We start from the raw sequence: 19,354 nt of genomic DNA, 5'->3' as shown, positions 1-19,354 counted from the left end.
GGTCTCTGATCTCAACGAAAATTGATCTATAGGGGTTTCAAGGGATGGCAAACATAGGGATGGAACGGCGGGGGTCCAAAATGGGAGCTTTGCTGAAATTTGGCTTTAAAATCTGACTCCTCCTTAATCCTTGAATGGGTTACAACTATATATGGATGAAGGGCTGCCAAGTTTGTTAACAAATGACCTTTACCTATTTCAGAAACTTACATATTCAATAAAGGAGTTCCTTGAATTGCTTATATTAATTATTAACCACAACAATATACTGTGACTTTGTTGTTTTGTGCCATGAGTCAGATGACCGTAAAGGCCCATGGGCCTCTTGTATATAAATGAGCCTGGTCCGACCCCTAGGTGCTGAGGGGTGGGGCCCCAAAAGGGCAAATTTTCTAAATTTCAGCTTTAAAATCCTACTCCTCCTCCATCCTTGGATGGATTTCATCCATATTTGGTGTGAAACATCATTGGGGAAGGACAATCATATTATAAATGAGCCTGGTCCGACCCCTAGGGGCTGGGTGAATTTCATCCATATTTGGTGTGAAACATTATTGGGGAAGGACAATCGTATTTTATATAAATGAGTCTGGTCTGACCCCTAGAGGCTTAGGTGTGGGGCCCCAAAAGGGAAAATTTTCTTAATTTTAGCTGGCCCACTTCCTGTTCTCAGATTTCGGTCTCCGATCTCAAGGAAAATTGGTCTATAGGAGTTTAAATTGATACCTAACAACATGCAAACATTTTCATAAAGATTTTGGTATTCCAAGATGGCCGCTTGCCCACTGCCTGTTTTCAGGTTTCAGTCTCTGATCTCAAGGAAAATTGGTCTATAGGGGTTTTAATTGATTCAGAAGGGTGGATTAGGTGAGGACAATCATATTTTATAAAGGACCGAGCTAAGGCCCATGGGGATAGTACGGTGGAGGTCCAAAATGGGAGCTTTGTTTATACTGTGACTTTGTTGTTTTGTGCAATGAGTCAGATGACCGTTAAGGCCCATGGGCCTCTTGTTTCCATATTTGGTGTAAAACATCATTAGGAAAGGACAATCATATTTTATATAAAGATATTGGTAATCCAAGATGGCCACTGGCCCACTTCATGTTTTCAAGTTTTGGTCTCCGATCTCACTGAAAATGGGTCTATAGGGGTTTTAACGGATGGCGAACAACATGCAAACATTTTCGTAAAGATTTTGGCATTACAAAATGGCCGCTGGCCCACTTCCTGTTTTCAGGTTTCGGTCTCTGATCTCAACGAAAATTGATCTATAGGGGTTTCAAGGGATGGCAAACAACATGCAAACATAGGGATGGAACGGCGGGGGTCCAAAATGGGAGCTTTGCTGAAATTTGGCTTTAAAATCTGACTCCTCCTTAATCCTTGAATGGGTTACAACTATATATGGATGAAGGGCTGCCAAGTTTGTTCAACAAATGCTTATATTAATTATTAACCACTACAATATACTGTGACTTTGTTGTTTTGTGCCATGAGTCAGATGACCGTAGAGGCCCATGGGCCTCTTGTATATAAATAAGCCTGGTCCGACCCCTAGGTGCTGAGGGGTGGGGCCCCAAAAGGGCAAATTTTCTAAATTTCAGCTTTAAAATCCTACTCCTCCTTCGTCCTTGGATGGATTTCATCCATATTTGGTGTGAAACATCATTGGGGAAGGACAATCATATTATAAATGAGCCTGGTCCGACCCCTAGGGGCTGAGGGGTGGGGCCCCAAATGGGGAAATTTTCTTAATTTTAGCTTTAAAATCCTACTCCTCCTTCATCCTTGGATGAACTTTATCCATATTTGGTGTGAAACATCATTGGGGAAACATCATTATATGTTATATAAATGAGTGTGGTCCGAGCCCTAGGGGGCTGAGGGTTGGGGTCCCAAAAGGGCAAATTTTCTTAATTTTAGCTGGCGCACTTCCTGTTTTCAGGTTTCGGTCTCCGATCTTAATGAAAATTGGTCTATAGGGCTTTTAATTGATGACCTAACAACATGCAAACATTTTCATAAAGATTTTGGTATTCCAAGATGACCGCTGGCCTACTTCCTGTTCTCAGTCTCCGATCTCAATGAAAACTGGTCTATAGGGGTTTTAATTGATTCAGAAGGGGGAACTTTAGGTAAGGACAATCATATTTTATAAAGGACCGAGGTAAGACCCATGGGGATAGTACGACAGGTCCAAAATGGGAGCTTTGCTGAAATTTGGCTTTAAAATCTGACTCCTCCTTATATTAATCCTTGAATGGGTTACGACCATATATAGATGAAGGGCTGTCAAGTTTGTTCAACAAATGACATTTACCTATTTCAGAAACTTACATATTCAACTAAGGAGTTCCTTGTATTGTTTATATTAATCGTTAACCAATACTTTATACTGTGACTTTGTTGTTTTGTGCCATGAGTCAGATGACCGTTTAGGCCCATGGGCCTATTGTTGTGTTATATCTCCATAACATAAAAAATCTAATCAAATTAATCCTTATAATTCAATTTACTAAAGACAATCTCTTCAATATTCAAAATTCATTTCGCATCATTTTTGTCTAGGAAATCATTACGCCGTCATCTCATGATCAGCTAATCAGAAGCAAAGTTATAAAAGGCGACGCCATTTTTTCCTGTATTGGCTGATAAAGTAAATTTTTAAGCCAATGAAAATGCTCGTAACAAGCAACATTGAATTATATAAAGTTAAAATATACAGTTGAATGTTTTACATCGCAAAATCTCTTTTGAAAACGACTTCCAGCAGCTGTCTACTTGCAACTGAACTATATGTCCATCTCACATGCCTAGTCCATCGTGTTTAAATATTTTTATTTATAGTTGTTTTGGGCAATCTAATTACATGTGCTGTGCTATTAACCATTTTTGTATTATTTTCTGCAGGTAAAGCATATTGTTATAGATTAAGAAACAGTTATAACACAATTGTGTTTACTGATACATCATTTCAAACTGGACAATGTGCTTTTCAAGAACAACACTAAGATAGATGTATGGCATAAAAATATTTTATTTGAAAGAAGATTCCATTTCTATATCATCATTAATACATTTCTGATTAAATAGACCATGTATCTGGTACTGCCCTCCAAAAGTTGTCTTACACATGAATATTTACAAATATACATAAAATATAAAAACATGTAAAATTTGTTAATACAGACATCAGTAGATAATAATCAACTTATTTATCTTCACTCTAAATCCTTAATAGCATTTTCATGAGTTTTCTTAGCGATGAATTGTCAGCAAATTTGAACATGTAACAGAACTTATGGAAGGCAGTGTATGTTTGGTGCAATTTTAACAAATGAAATTAACAATTACATTGTATTTAAAATTTCCCTTCAGATTATCCCCAATGACATGACAATTTTTGATTACGGTTAACCTCCGATTAATTTGAATTGACACACACATACATGTAGTTTGAACTTCAGCAATCTGTAGGCTTGATATGACCTATAATGGTTTTGAGCAAGATTTTCTGCCTTACATTGCTTAAACTAGCTATATATACAGGCATGTCTGTATTCAAGCTGACGTTTGCTGATGGAGAGTTTAAACTCCAAAAATTTAAAACTGGTCCATCAGTATTTCTTTTATTTTGTTTGAATTACCCAAAAATTAACCATTTGCACGATTAGAGATCACAATCAGATGCATGAATCTCGAAAATTATATGCAATTTTTTCACTTTTCAGCAATTTTTCACAAATGGTCACACACAGATCTATAGAACACAGGTACATATATAAAGAAATAACAATAAAAAATTGTTGGTGGCATCTGTTTGAACAGTATATATAAAAGATTTAAGAGAAAGAAAAAAAAAAAAACGCTCAACATCTATGGCAAGATATGTTTGCATGAACACATTTACTTTCTTATTTTGGCCTTAAGTAAAACACTATAACAAATATGGCATAAACACAATTTTTAATCTTTTATTGGTACCTGCATGGTACATGTCTTCTGTTGTACCGATAAATAAATCAAAGTACTGTAAGTACTGAAGGAGGTGTTATTCAAAATCATGAAAAAGACATGTAATTGTCCCAATTTCAAAACTATATGGTATTTTGTTAAATAAGATAAAGCATAGAACAGCTTCCTCAAAGTCCATGCACATACCGGTATTCTCCAATGATCTTATCCCAAAGGAAGTGTTAAATGCTGCAAATTATGGCAAACATTACATCAGGATTCTTAAGGTTACTGTCATGCTGTATATTTTCTAGGCGTAATCTTTGAAATAAATTTCATAACAAAATATCCATCAGCAACAGTTGGCCTTTTTAATTTACTAATACTGAACTAAGCTTTCCCGTCGGTTGTTTTATACTTGAAATACTTCACCAGACATATAGACTGACCTTTTCTGCCATCTGTCCTTATAACCATGCCCTTGTAAGTCTTTCGTTAAACTCCTTGGATGTTTCTATACCTCTGTTATTTTTATGTATACATTACAAAGATTCATTGTGATTGAAAAAAATACAAGGGTTCAATAGAACGCAGTGGTCACTTGTTACCTGGTATTCTCGATCTATTAATGCTATCATCTGAGTATAAGATCCAAAGGACAATGATCAATATACTGTATAAAAGGTCATAAATATAAAAATATATGTACTAGTTTTTTTTTCTAAAATCCATACAAGGTCACATATCAGGACAAATTTTGATTCACTTAAAATACACACATAACACAGGTTTAATATCAGTCCTCTTAGCTATAATATTGACAGGAAGTTGTTACAAATAGCTTATTTGGAACCCCGTGACTTTGAATAAAGGTCAAAGCAATTGATTCAATTTTCGGACATACTTTAAAGCCCCATTATTTGTATTAAATTTTGCAGTTCTAATAATGTATAAGATCATCTGCACTAATGACAAGACGTCAGTTGAAAGTATTTGGTTATTTGATTCATGTGACCTTTAGGTAAAGTTTATTCATTATTGTTAAATATCAAAATCAACACAAAGTCATTTAATTGGTAAATATATATACGTGTAATAATGATAATAATAAACACTGTATTAGTATCCACATGAAAGGTATATCTTTCTCTTCATGATTTTTTTTTAAATGGCTGTTCAATAGTTGCACTTCTCCAGTAATATTTTGAAAAATATTAAACAGTGACTTAATATATCAATTTTAATATAAAATCATGATTTCTCAGATGTAAACGGAATAAATTAATAAAATAAACTACTGTTTTTCATTTCATTTTAAGAAACTATGAAGTACAAATCATAAATATCTTTCATCTAGTAGAATTGATGGAAAAATAATATTATTTCATGTAAGTCTACATTGGTTTATATTTCACTTTATTCCAAAAATTTATTTTAGTTTTTTATGTCCAAAAGATAAATACATATATCTATTCTGTTTTACATTGATTTATTGTACTGTATTCAACTATACAATAAATCAATGTAAAACAGAATTGTACTGTATTCAACTCTGCCCTGCAGGTAGGGCGTTAGAATTGTACCTGCTGCCCCTATTGCATGATCGTAAAAGGCGACTAAATTTAGGATCTTATCTTTTCTCTTCTTCCTAACTGACTTTATCCTTCCTAATGCCTCCCTTGGCACCGCCTCACTTTTGGCCTTGAGTTGAGCGTTCGCCCCTGTGAGGAAGGCTCTGGATTCTGTCCCCTGACCGAGACACACCAAAGTCTATAAAAATGGTAGTTTCTGCTCCTGCTAAGCGCTCAGCATACAGGGAGTGGGACGACTGGTTCGCCCGTTGTCAGTATAATGTGACCGGATGGGGTGTGTTGCTTGGTGTATTCGGCGGCATGCTTCAGTGATATAGCACTATAAAAAGGGCAACAGTTCCACTATACAAGAAGACACTACATGAATATACCGCAGTCTCCTAAAACACGCACCACGCAATACACACACGCTACACACCGCATACATGGGAGGCCGTCCTTACATGACCAAAGCTGTTAATAGGACGTTAATTAATAAAACAAACAAACAAACAAAAGTATTCAACTTTTTTTATTGGCCATTTGTACCTAGAGTTACCTCCCTTACAATACTGCATGCGTTTCACGGCGATGTTTTTTCTTGCAGAGCACTCAAATTTTCTTGATAAGAAATATAAATCACTGATTAAGCGTAAGTTGACCAGTTCTGTATTATTATCATTCATTGTAATTATTTTTTTTTATCAATAAAACATTATCTGCTTGACCACGGACGCTGTAGTTACAAATCCTTGACTGTCAAAAGATCGTGGCCATTTCCTCTCAAATTCGTTCTCGCACTTCAGCTGAAGAAATATAAACAACCTGATAGAACAGTGACCGTAATGTAAGCTATCGTGATGTAAACTTTGACGATAACTGTTACAACATAACTGTAGATATTTAATTTTGGAAAAAATATTGCAGTTTTTCCTCAGTCATGGTTGCAAAAACTGCTGCCGCGCATGCGTCAAGTAGGATGAATACCGGCGATATAAAAAACACATTTAGAGTACTGATGAAGTGAATCGGATTGATCTCGCTAATAATCAAGTTTATTATTTACAATCAGATTCAAATTTTAAAAGCAAATACAATACTAGATCTAGCACTACGTATAACGCTTGTACTAGACACTGGCCGTGCACTATTATAAGTTACTACTTTTCCCCCTTAAATCCGGGACCGCTACCTAACGTTATACACCAGTGAGACTTATCTGTGGACGAAAACCCAAATCTGACGATGTTTTTGCATTATTACATTGTACGTCATGATCCACACATGAAAAAAAGTTTTACTTGCCTGTTTAATAAAGTTATACATCGAAAACAATCGCCGTAAAAGTGTTTAAAAGATATAATATGTAATAGAAATATAATAAAGATGAAAATAATTACGTACCAGGAACATGTTCAATCGTACAATTGTTTAATTCACAGAAAATCGGCCAACTGAAGCGTGGTTGTTTACTATCACAACACAATGGCGGACTGAACTCGCTATCGATTTTCTGCGGGGTTGTTATCGAGATAATTATATTAAAACGTCAAAAATGATCAAATATCAAATAAAAGGTTTCATATATTATTTAAATATTATGTTTGGACAAGAAATGTTCGCAGACACCAAGAAAAAGGTCTTCTGAATGACTGCTAACTTGCACACGTGTTACACAGTTATCTGTCAACAGGTGTATTTCCCGGAATCCTGTCGTCGTGATTTCAATGAAATAATCAGCAATCAAGTTATACACGTAAATAACATGTAATATAGAACATAAAACCAATTTTATAAGCATCCCACTATCGTATAAAACATCTTTTAAACGATCTCTGCGGTGGCAAACAGATATCCCGAAGTTTGCAAATATAAGGCTACGGTAATGCATTAGGCCTATGCAATACGTCTTCAAAAACGAAGTCAAATTTAGGTTACGATGCTAATCTTGAAAATACATTAAACTATAACACAACAATATGTTTGATACACAACCTAAATCAAAATAGTGATACAGTACAATCCTATTCATAGTGAAGACTGTATTTTAACCGGCTTACTGACACACGAACGAGAGTAAGCGTGGATTCGTACGGCCGCCATGTTTGTTTACACAAAAGTAGGCTTACGTAATGGCACAGTAAACAACAAACAGAAACTTGATCAAATCCATTTTTATTCAAGATATTTACATCATTGTGAGTGTTTTTTGTTATTTATTTCCATTAAGTTTACAGACAGTTTTAGTTATTCTAATCAATCGATAATCATTACCGTATACATGTACATAGTGTATGTACATGTACGTACTTCTTCAGAGATCGATCGTTTTTACTCAAACGTGGGTAACATTGATATTGGGGAATAATAAATTGATGATCCTGTTGATACATAAAACTAGATAAACTAAATCAAATAAAGTATGTGTAGCAAATGTGAAGCATGTGAGAACAGGCATTCCCTGACAGTTCTTGACCTTTGTGCAATACACAACGTTACAATACACAGTGTAAAAGTTATCTCCCGTAGTTACGGAGATTGCCGATAGGATTACCAAGGTATAGTGTTCCGGTTGTAATGAGATCCACAGTAATCACATAATGGAAGTGTATACACACCTCCATAAAAATTTAAAGCAGAGAACACTGTACTGATAAAACAAAATCAAAGCTGACAATTAAAACATGATTTGGCCCATATTAAGATTAAAAGACATACACTGCAGTACATGTATATATTTTTTTCAAAGTAAACAACCCTTTGATTTGGTAAAATTCTTTGGAATAAAATACAGGCAAGTACACTTTACATTAATTATAAACAATATATACAATAACTCAAAACTCACTACAATTAGGGTTAATAACTTGCTTTGAAGAGGATGTTAAAACTTGCTTTGGTACAATTTGTCTGTAGTTAGAAAAAAATTGTTTAAAATTAAAATCATATATATGTAACCTTGCTGAATGTGCATGTACTGTGTAAAGAAAACACTAAATTATTTATGAACACAAAATTAAAAATTTGATTTTTAATTAACGGGTATTAGCACCAAATTAATGATCAAATATAAAAACAATTATAAACAATAACTAAAACCATATATCACAAAAAGATTATATCAGGCAGTTAATATAGGCAAGAATTAAAACAGACTATTTAAAAGTCTGGATATATAGTAACATAACAACTGAATCAATTATTGTGAACTAAGTGCGCATTTACTTCCCCAAATAACTAATCCATAATGAATTCAAATACCTGCAACAATTAATGGGTCACACTAGCGAAGTGAAAAAATTCTATTCTTAGACAAACTTTTAGATAAACTAATTACTATACTGTATATTTACTATTACATATGCTAGTATTAAAGTGAATAGTCGGCAAAGAAAACCAGTCTAAATGCGTTCATTGGCCTTCCAAAAGTGCTCACATATTAATACGACGGTCAAGTTCTGCTTACGTTTCCCAGTTCTGACCATTGAAATAAAGAAAAGTTGAAAGCATTGAAAGCGAGGCTGCGTGGAAATGTAACCACGGACATAATCAGCCGAGAGGACGTTTTAGGATTCCTATACTTTAAATTAATTTCTACTTACGCAGACAGATTTTGAAGAGAAAGATTATTTTTCTATTCCATAAGAAATTACACTGGATACATTCACACCATTTTTACCGACTTTAGTCATCCTTGCCCGACTGTTCACTTTAATCAGTATAAATTATAAACAAATAAATCACAGCAGCTGCCATGTGACTAATGATGTTATTCTGAAAGTCTTGAAAATCAAAGTGATCTAAATTTTGAAAGTGAATGATATTATCATTTTTCTGAATAAAGTTAAACTAATTAAAAAATAAGGGCAATTAACTCTTAACTTGACTAATTAGTATGTTTTTGATATTAAAATCCATCTCACTACTAGTTTCTCAATTTACAGTACACTTGTAATCCACTGTGAAAGCAACAAGTTAATATATGTCTATATATAGGCAGGTGTAATGGCAACTGAAATCCCTTGTGGAAATAGAAATCCAAAAATTTTACAATTGAACATTGTGTACTTCCTTTGTGTTACTGTTACATTCACATCTTTTTCAACACAATGACAGCTGTCTAATGTTCAAATGTATGAAATATATAACGGAGATTCATCAGATCTGATGTTGCTGGAATATGTATCATTCTGTTTTTATTATCTGTCCAAAGCCTTCCATTCCATAGGTATAGTAGGCCAGGGTCTGGAACAGGAGTCTGACGTGTCCTGGTAGTACTGTACAACCAGTGTATACACACATGGCTATCACAGCAAGCAATAATGAGTCTAAAGATCTGTTAAGGTTCATAATGGTGAATTACATTTTGGAAAATACCAAGCACTTAATTATAACTTGACCTTTAAATGATACTGATAACAGATGATCTGGTGCTCTTTCATTCCCAATTATGCTGAATGCTATATGAAGGAACAGCATTGAACAAATATTTTTTTGAAGCAAGGTGTGGAATGCAGGTGTGTTTTGACTTTTGACGAGGAAACTGAACCCAGTCTTTTTAACGTGGGTTTTGGGTTTTTGTTTGTTTAACGTCCTATTAATAGCCAGGGTCCTGTAAGGGCGTGCCAGGTTTGTTGGTGGAGGGAAGCCGGAGTACCTGGAGAAAAAACTACTGACCAGCGGTCAGTACCTGGCAACTGCTTTTTTTCCTTTCTGACTTTTAATTTATATATAGTTTAGCTTATTTCTTTTGAACATAATAAGCTAAATTATATATAAAATTAAGTTGGAAAAAAAGAAAACAAAAAAAGAACAGAAACAAAGCTCTTAATTAAGGCTTCCATCATTTCCCTGTAAAATGAGTAAAGGCTTCTACTACCAACAATATCTCTTATATTATTAGAACAGGAAAAAGATAAAACATGCAGTAATTAGTGTTGAAAAATTAAACCATTGTCAAATTTTACTGTATACCATATGAAATTATGGCTCTTTGACTGTTGCAGCTATAGAACTTTATACTAACTTCTATTCTCTTCATTTGAATCATTACATAATACACTAACATCACAAAACGATTAGACACTATATAGCTACAGTACCATGCCAAAAGTATTCGGTCACAATGGCGGCGTGTTTACATGACGGTTAAAACGAAACGAATTCCAAATTAATTTTACTTATATACTAAACAGTCGATTGCAACGGTATTACACACTTACCTTCAGTATTTTGTAAGATGTCCTTTCAATCTGATTACGTTTAAAATTCGTTTAGGGATCGTGTTGTACAAGCTTTGAATGTAGCAAGGTGTGATCTCCGTCCAAATCCTCTGAATCTCGGAGAACAAGTCATTTGCCGATTTCAAAGCTGCTACTCGAGACTGAAGTTTTCTTTTTATCAATAACCAAAGATTTTCAATTATGTTTAAATCTGGTGATTGAGCGGGCCAACTCATTCCATTAATTCCGTTCTGGGCGATGTAGTCTTGGGTGGACCTCGGATGGTGAACTGGGGAATTGTCGTCTTGGAAAAAATAGCCACCAGTAGGAAAATGTCTGGCAAGAACTGGCCAAAGATTTTCCTCCAAAACCTCCTGATATTTTGCAGCATTAATATTTCCTTCCACTCGAGCTAATGTCCCCACACCGTTCCAACAAATGCACCCCCAAATCATAACCTCGAGTTTGTTTTGGGTATTACGCGGCTGCACAAGATCCGGTCGCCATCCTTCACCCCGCTTTCTCTCCATATATAAACTCTGTGGTCCTGTCCAATAACTATTTTGCTTTCATCCGAGAAAATAACTCGCTTCCAATTATATATTGTCCATCTCCGCTTTTCTCTACACCAAGCAAGTCTCTTAGTTCAGTTACTCTGCTTCACGACAAGTTTCTTCCTAGAAACACACCTGGTATACCCATGTTGGCTCAGATGTCGCTGAAGTGTTCTTTTAGAAGTCGAAACATTACTTTGCTCATTGTATTTAATGGTAACATCAGTAAGGGAATCCCTCCTATTGTTTTTAACAATCCTCTCCAAAGAACGATAATCCCGCAAATTTCACTAACTTTGGTCGTCCGCTTCTCGGCCTGTTTTCCACTGAACCACATGTACAAAATTTGTTAACAATGTCAATAACTGTGGACTTGGGTATTTTTAACATCATACCTATCTTTCGTCGTGAATATCCACTCCTAAACATCCCTACGATAATATTTTTAACGCCCATTGATAGTTCTTTTCCTTTTCGGCCCATCTTGGCAATACACGTCCACGGGAAAAACAGAAAGCAGACGACAACAAAAAAATTGTGTGACGTAACATGACGTCATACGCAAACCTAAAAATGACGCACGTCATCATCAGTGACGTTTACAATGAATGCCAAGGCCATTTTCAGCGATGTTATTGACACAACGTTAACACGCCGCCATTGTGACCGAATACTTTTGGCACGGCACTGTAGTTCAAACAACTACACAGGATTATTTACACATTCTTTTTAAACCTAGTTTCCTGTTCCGTCACAACAATTTAACATCTAGCTATAGCTCAGGTTAATAGCGTGATATAAAGATACACATTATAATTTTACAGCAGAGCAGCTAGGCTAATCCTTTATCCCTGTCTGAATGATATACAGTTGGTAGTAGACTAAAGGTTACACATTGTGCACACGGTGTGAACTACGAGTGGACACGGAGTGCACGAGGTTTAGACTACAGGTAGACACGGAGTGCACGAGGTTTAGACTACAGGTAGACACGGAGTGCACGAGGTTTAGACTACAGGTAGACACGGAGTGCACAAGATTTAGACTACAGGTAGACACGGAGTGCACTACGTGTGAACACGGTGTCCACTACAGGTGGACATCGTGTCCAGGTAAAATGTCCACTACATCAAGACCACAGACAGACTAGATGATGTGCCACAGAGATATGAGAAAATATGTATTTATTCTGCAGTCTATATGGACTTTGACAGATAGAAATATTTATTGCGATCAGAAACATAATATTTATTGCAACATAAAATTGCCGTTATTTACTGGAAATCATTCGTACTGTAATGTTTATTTGAATAGATACATATAAAGTAAAATGTATCAATATATATTATCATACAATTTAATTTATAAATAAGGACGTTTATTAGAAGTTATAAAAGCAAATTAACTGCGTACGGTAAACCACGGTAAACCACGTACTGGTTATGTCTCATCAATGGATAGTTCAAGTCCGCATTTTCCCAGTAAAAACTATTTTTCTTAGCTAGTGATATGTAGTTTAAAGATGAAATTCTTTTTCGAACGCATAAATTGATGAACCTTGCAGGGAGTAAGATTTTCAGTGTTAGCAAATCGTCGCCCAAGAGATATTTTGATCGGCAAAATATTTTGATTGAAAAAGGATATATTGATGGGCATAATTAAAGCAAGGACATCATGATAAACATAAACAAATTAAATTCTTCATAAGATGTTTAACTATGTATGCATTGAATATAGTTTTCTAAACGGCAAGGTGCGCGAAATAGTTTTAATCCTGTCAAATGTATAATACGTATACATTTGCTACATAGAACCTGGCGCGTTGCAAAGCATTGGAAATATGTGAAATCGTCCATAGACGTTAAAAATCGGCATTCGTCCATAGACGTTAAAAATCGGCATTAGAAATTACATTTTATTGTGTCAACCGATTGAGGAACCTGTAAGCACTGGCTTATAGAAAGCAAAAATTTAGTATCAACACTGTTCAAAGTACCGATCGGAAAAATGTAGGTCACATGCCTGATAATAAATTAAACAGACAATCAAAATAAATCCAACTTCTACCCATTAAAACTGTAGATTCATAGTTGTTGATTAGATTCTGAATTTGTCACAATTATTTTAATTCTAGAAACTCTGATAATTTGACAATATCCTATTCTGACCTTCTTTACAATGTGTGATCCATACATGTATACATAGTATATTGTACAAATATGCCTGCTCGAAAGGTAGACCCCTAGGCTAGGACTGCAGTTGCCATGGTCACTTGGACTTCATACTGTTCCATCAACCACACGGATATGATAATCTAAATTACCTAACATTGGTCAGAGTGGGGCCAGGGGCCTGGGGCCTTCTTTGGGCACCCTTCAATATGTTCAGTCAAGTGTATCACAGACTAACAACACCTGTATACATGAAGTACCTTATCCCGGTGTCTTCCAGTCTAGCCAACTTTTGGGATTTTAGGTGAGAAACAGGTAGGGTAAAAGGTTGGCCAGGGTGGAATAGGTGTGTTTTACTAAAACAACACAGGTTCTACTAGCACAACACTGACAGCACAGGTAAATTCCAGGGAAAGGGAAAACCATATCCTAGTAGATATTCATTAGATGTCGATATTTGATTAAGAATGATACACTTTTGGTTTATGTTGGTTTGTAATGAAATAAATTGTACATGCATAAACTGTAGTATTAACTTCATGAAACAGAACAAATGCTATTCAAATGGATCATGTTGATCAAAAATAATTTTTATCAGAAAATTTGTGTACCACATATTAACTATTTAAAGAACGAAGTTAAACAAAAACCGTTACCAACAGTATTATACATTGGACCTCTTGTCACACATTTAGTGTGTCTGAGTGAGATATAGATAGAAACATTAATCATTATACAGAAATATTCTAATCTGTCAATTAAATACGATTGAATTGAAATATAAGGATTGAATCTTGCTTTGGTCGATTTCATGGGGTGATGAATTGAGTTCCCTTTGAAACAAATTGAATATGAACTGCTCATTAGAATCAGTTCGGTCAATTCGTTTGAAGATGAACTCATTTCAGCACCCCATAAAATTTACCAAAGTAACATTCGCCAATTCTCCCATGAATATCAAACATTTCCATCAGAATATCACTGTTCAATCATTTAGTCCATCAGGGTGTTGTCCTGCGAACATTGTCAAATTAAAGGTCCATTATACATGTAATTGATATACATACCCATTTTTGAGACATTACTTTTTACGATTTCAACATTTGAAAGTTGTGCATTCAATTATTTTCTCATTTATGCACACAATACATATGGTATACCCAGAGTTTAATTGAATTTACAAAGAATAGGTAACGTTTCATTTGATATGAAACAATTTCATATTAAGTATATTTTCAAAACTGATCAAAGCAATTTCAATCTCAGAATACCAGAAATCCAGTGGGGTTTTTTTCTGTCGTAAAAGAGTCGAATAGAAAAAGAGGAAAAGTGTTCCATCTTGTATCAATTAAGATGAAGAAACTTGTAGTTTAGCTACGCTGGAAAGGTATATTATAATATTAAGTATCACCAGTATCTTGCGACGCGTCATTATTGCTGTATATGTATATACATGCATTATGTTTGTTTCCTCATTCCAATAAGTTGTAAAAAGATAAAAATAAGTACATTATGTAAATATAGTATTGTGAACAGTAGAATCAAATATTAAAATAAATATAGGTAAGTGACTACTTTTAACTTGAACATAATTAATTACCTGATGGTCACTCAGGTATGACCAAGTCTGACCAAGGTGTGAAAACAGGAAAGTTGGCCAGACTGGAATGATGTTCACTTAAAAAATTGGCTAGACTGGAATGAACCCCTTATCCCAACCCCAGGAGGTCCATTTATAGCATGCTGTACTTAGGCGGCAGCCTCTCTACATATACATTGTACTCATCACACAAATACGAACAGTTATACAACAATGGTAGTCAATAGGGATATGTATTTTAACTGGTAGTGCATTTTAATTTATTTGATAATGAAGCTTTATATATTAAAATAAAAAATAATCAAAATACCAAGTGTATAATTAACTAAAACATTTATTTCAAAATTATTGGAAAATCATATTTCATCCAATATCTTTTCATTAATTTAATTTTTTTACACTGGCTTTTTACATATATCAGAAACCTGATTATCATGACTATGTATATAAAATACCATATTACAATGTTGAATAAGTACATAATCTAAATTAATTTTGATTATAATATATACATGTATTATTGGTAAATTCAAGGTTGTGACAGACATGCTTGATTTACGCATTGTACAGCTCCCGTCAGCTCCACTTCAAGGCTGTCTGTCATGACAATAATTGAGGTGTATTCAGCATCACTTACTATATGTTTTGCCAGCTAGTTTTTACCTCATCCCAATCTACCCCCCCCCCTCCCCCGGGAAATGGTGTACATGTTTACCCAGGCTCTACAACAAACATGTACATGTATCTAATAAGAATGGTACTTTTGTGTTTCAAACTCACAAACCTATATGATTTTTAAAAGGTAAAGTGTATTTGTTTGTCTTAACAAACTTCCATTGAAACAATTCTAAAATCACATATTATATAAAGATACTGCCTCCATTCTCATAAAGCCGTGCAAACACAGAAGACAACGATTCTGCCCTCTGGCCATCTATCGATGGTCACCTTGAGGTACCTGTATAGCTGGATACTGTGGCTTACCTGTATGTTTGACAAGTTATAATTATTGGACCATGACGCAATATACGGTCAAGATAACTTGCGGGGTTGGGATCATAAACATATTGTGTTTACCGGTAATTAAGAATCAAAACAAACTGAATTGGGTACTTGTAGGTAGGGCTGAAACGATTAGTCGAATAATCGGAGGCGATTAGATTAATGAAGCGAATTGCTGATAATCGATTAAAGATTTTATTAATCGTTAATCGTAACATGCATAGCCAGTGCATTGTAAGCTGACTAAACACGTTGACAGATCATGGATTTCTGAGTAAGCCATTCCGACTGGAGTTTCATCTTTATGTACATGTTTTGAACTCAACAAAATATAAATGATGTGAGAAATACTTGTTAAATTACGTATCTGTGGAAGTTAAAGTCATTAATCAATGAAAAAGTGGATGTCATGAGAAAGCTTGCAACACGCTGTTCGCCAATTTTCACTAGCGATCGACTCCATGTTGTTACGTCACGGAGGCCTAATCGCCGCCGGGACGCTCGGGAGCGGAAGGAGCAGTAATCTTGAACATTTAAATTTTACTATTGCATGTGTTTTATCATATAAAAAGAAAGTTTTTGTTCATATTCTAATTGAATATAAGAGTTGTTGATTTATTTTATTTTTTTGATCACGGAAATAAAAAAGTTCATTGACAAAAATTTGGTCATGTCGTTCCGTGGCGAGTCGGAGGTCTTTTTTTTGTTTTTTTTGAGTCGTACGCACAGAAATGTGAGGTCGCGTCAAAAACAGGCGGGTTAGCAGAATTGATTTAAATTGAGGTGCAGCGTGAAAAAGACAATACAGGAACGGAATTCACGGCATAACTTTGGAGATTAAATACCGGTGTGTTTGTTTCGCAATAAATCTATTCTTATTTTGTTGGTAGGCTTATTATATTACTATAAAGGCTACGGGAAAGTGTTATTATTAGTTATAACTTGTTACACAATACATGGCGGGACGTTTTCAGTAGTCATTTGTGGTAGGTTGAAACAATATCGTTGCTTCTCAATTCAAGAACGATTAATACGATTTTGTAACCTGAATTACATTCGTGACCGATTAATCGGTATACAAATATTTACTAATCGTTTCAGCCCTACTTTGTAGTAGATATAATGTAGCTACGTCATAAGTATGATGCCTGGATTTATTCTGCATGATCTTTTAAAGACGTTCAGTTTTTAATAAAGAATATGTACTTAAGCTATTTTTACGTACAATACTTTTAGAACTTGATATAGCAAAGAAAAATATTATAAAAGTGTATATTTTATGAAAGACGATCTACAAGGGTGTCGCTAGAAAACCGATTGATAGGGACCAAATCTTTTTATTTAAAAGCTATGTATTACCCGGTATATGATTGTATTACTAATAGCTTAAATTATAAAAGAACAAGTGTCTCAAAAGCACAATAGGACTGGTTTTTGCCGTAGCTGCAAGATTGTAGCTCAAAAGACTTTTAGACAGAAAATGGTGTCGTCTTAGTAGGCCGGGTACGAATATTCGTTCTAGTTTTTGCCGCAATTCAAAGTTGTTTTTTACTTATATTTACTATTTCATGTAAAATTTAATGCAATTTACCCATAAAACATTGACTTTTGAAAACGTAATATAGAAAATTTAAGATATGAAATGGAAACTACTGATATAACATTAAATAGACATATACTTAATGAATACAAATTAATCTTTATTACTTTTGCAGTGAAAAGGTTTTATTCATGTATACTGAAAAAATATCGTATTATATAGTTATATATACTGTACATTAAATTGTAGATGTTGTAATTTAAAAAAAGAAACACTAAAAAATTATAACTATGTATTATTTTAAATTGAAGAACGTATTCTTCCCCGATCCCTAACTATAACACATCACCTTGTCTGTCTAAGTCTGAATGTACCTGGACACCATGTCCACCTGTAGTGGACACCGTGTTCACACGTAGTGCACTCCGTGTCTACCTGTAGTCTAAATCTTGTGCACTCCGTGTCTACCTGTAGTCTAAATCTTGTGCACTCCGTGTCTACCTGTAGTCTAAACCTCGTGCACTCCGTGTCTACCTGTAGTCTAAACCTCGTGCACTCCGTGTGCACAAGGGTGTAACCTTTAGTCTACTACCAACTGTACCAATCGAACAAATCTAGATCTGATTATAAAATCAAGACAGGGAATTTCGTGTCTAGGTGCAACACTTTGTAGTGGAGAAGTATTTCAGGACAACCTGGTTTAAAAGTGCAGATACGACCGCTCGACTTTCTTGTGCTTAGTACAAGCAGGCTGTACGAGATTAAAAATCAAAGATGTAATGTACAATACTACTGTAGCCGGGTGCGGTTTTCCACATCTAAAAAGGATACTAAACGTTCGTCTTTCCGTCGGTTCCAGCATGTATAGGGATGTGACCAGGGTGTATTGTAGATAGAAATATCGAATGGATGCTTTTAACCTTTCCAAAACCATCTTCAGATTGTATCTACAGGTAAATTGATGATCTGATCAGTTCAGAATGTTGTCAAATGTCTGTATGAGTCTGTATGATGCCTCACGTCATCGGTTACAAGTCGGTGTAACAATGGCGCTTGACTATCGGTGTTCCATTCAAGCGTTTGGACGGAGTAAAAACCGGATATTGGTTAGATCGGCGGTTAACTCCCCATCTAACTTGGTTCGACGCTCCGGAACGACACGATCTTTATTTTTATTTTCAAATACTGTAAAAGTGGATTTTTAGTCATTTTTTCTTGATATAGAATACACGTATTTTTTTTTAAAACAGAATGTTTTTCATGATTTCTTTTGTTTTGTTTTTAAAAATGAGTTCTTTTTATATTTCCTCTTAAAAATGTACTGGCACACATTTATTATTTGACCCTTTGGATTATCAGCAATGAAATATTATAAGACTCTTTCATATGTGGATATGAAGGATAGGGATATTCTACCCGAGGGTCACAAAATGTAGTAAAACCGAGGCTTGCCGAGGGTTTTGCAACATTTGTGATCCCGAGGGTAGAATATCCCTATCCTTCATATCCACTTATGAAAGAGTATTTTTCTTTCATACCACGACGTTTTTACTGCAATTTTACAACTATAACATCCCGCCATTTTGAAATAAATTCGAAGAAATCCACGACTGGAAGTCAATTTCCATACATGAAAAATTACGTGATATTTTCAACACAAATTCCGTTGCTTTCATCTTTTATAGTAAAACCAGTCAATTTTGTGAAAAAAAATGTTAAAATTTTACCGATGAAATA

The 19,354-nt window shown here is 34.8% G+C and overlaps 1 long non-coding RNA gene across 2 annotated transcripts; it reads right to left on the bottom strand.

Moving 5' to 3' along the window:
- Positions 1-3,022: 3,022 nt before the first annotated feature.
- On the bottom strand, positions 3,023-18,682 carry LOC138318290 (uncharacterized). Of its 2 annotated transcripts, none has more exons than XR_011207863.1 (3): positions 18,449-18,682; positions 6,056-9,856; positions 3,023-5,464 (listed from the first exon to the last, which is right to left on the bottom strand). It is a non-coding gene; the product is annotated as an uncharacterized lncRNA (long non-coding RNA). The 2 variants fall into 2 exon arrangements; XR_011207864.1 differs by lacking the exon at positions 3,023-5,464 and adding an exon at positions 5,494-5,507.
- Between the last annotated feature and the right edge of the window lie 672 nt (positions 18,683-19,354).

Source organism: Argopecten irradians, chromosome 3, assembly GCF_041381155.1.
Source record: "Argopecten irradians isolate NY chromosome 3, Ai_NY, whole genome shotgun sequence".
In the NCBI taxonomy this organism is placed as follows: domain Eukaryota; kingdom Metazoa; phylum Mollusca; class Bivalvia; order Pectinida; family Pectinidae; genus Argopecten; species Argopecten irradians.
This window is presented reverse-complemented; position numbering and strand designations above follow the sequence as displayed.